Source organism: Penaeus monodon, chromosome 23 (genome assembly GCF_015228065.2).
Source record: "Penaeus monodon isolate SGIC_2016 chromosome 23, NSTDA_Pmon_1, whole genome shotgun sequence".
In the NCBI taxonomy this organism is placed as follows: domain Eukaryota; kingdom Metazoa; phylum Arthropoda; class Malacostraca; order Decapoda; family Penaeidae; genus Penaeus; species Penaeus monodon.
In genome coordinates, this window is record NC_051408.1 from 36676186 (window position 1) to 36677361 (window position 1176).

The 1176-nt window shown below is 51.4% G+C and overlaps 1 long non-coding RNA gene across 1 annotated transcript in view; it reads left to right on the forward strand.

Annotated features, from left to right (window-relative positions):
* LOC119587968 overlaps positions 1–1176 on the forward strand; it is a 48206-nt gene that overhangs the window by 638 nt on the left and 46392 nt on the right. The window lies entirely within an intron of this gene.

The window sequence follows — 1176 nt, forward strand, 5'->3', positions numbered from 1 at the left end:
TAAAAAGGAAAGGAGTGACAGAGAAAGAAAAAACTGTGCTTACATATGTCTATTTGCGCCTGTGACTGTTGTGCGAGTCTCGTACAGGAGACTGGCCCTTACGGCTCGTGACGCAAGGACAATAAAACCCGGTTATGGCGTAATGTGGTCTGAAACAGGAGCCTTTTGGGCCAGTGGCAAAAGCTGAACCAACATGACCCCCGCCCCTCCGCCCCCGCCCGTGCAGATGGCGTTATCAGTGCTCCAGCCCCGTCCTCGAGCCAGGCATAGCTGTCGACGTCCCAGCTCTCGCCGTCAGATCGCGGAACGGCGGGCGACGTCCCCGTTTCCAGTGTCCTGTGGCAGAAGAGAGCGCCCAAGCGAGGCACGGCTGGAAGGAGACTCGCTCGCCCTTGCTAAGCAATGGTGTTGACATTCACGTGAACCAATCATGACACATGTCAAGAGTTCTGTCATGACAGATGTCAACACGCGGAGAAGCAGTCTCCCCCCTCCCCTCACCTCACGTCCCAAGTTGCCGCCCGCTGCCTCCGACAAGGTGACAAGATTACTTTCGGAATGGCTTTCGTCATTATGAGGACTATGAGGCAATGGGGGAGGATGTGCCGGATGCGCACGGATAAGATTTATTTAGCGGCTCGTTTATTCCCATATTCATACTTTTTTTTTAATTTAATTATCCTTTTTTTGAGTGGAATCGACCAAATGTTGAAATGATGGTGATAACTTTTTTGTTGTTGTTAGATTACCACGTATGAGATTTGTTGTTTTTCTTTCGTTCGTGTGAGACATGATGAGATGTGATATTCATATTATATAACAATAGTATCGCAGGAATATTACCCGCACGACATCGCCTTTGACGCTATCTGCTGGTGACACATTGAACGATGCGATGAGGAGTTCCCGCGACGCAATCGGCGCAATGTCGCGTAATTAACCCTAATTCGGTTAATGGTCGACGTCGTTCAGTCACGTCCCAGGCAGCCCCGCTTCGCTCGCTTAGTCGCGGCTGTTGCAATCGGCGGCCCAAACAGCGCTCCGGCCGCCGGTTCCTTCGCCAGAGAGCTTCGTTTTTGTTTTTGTCTCCTTCAGACGTTTCGGTTTGTCGAAGCTCGGTTGTTGAGACGCATGCCTTGGGGGTGGGTTCGTTGGAATGGTGTTGTGGACGCTAGA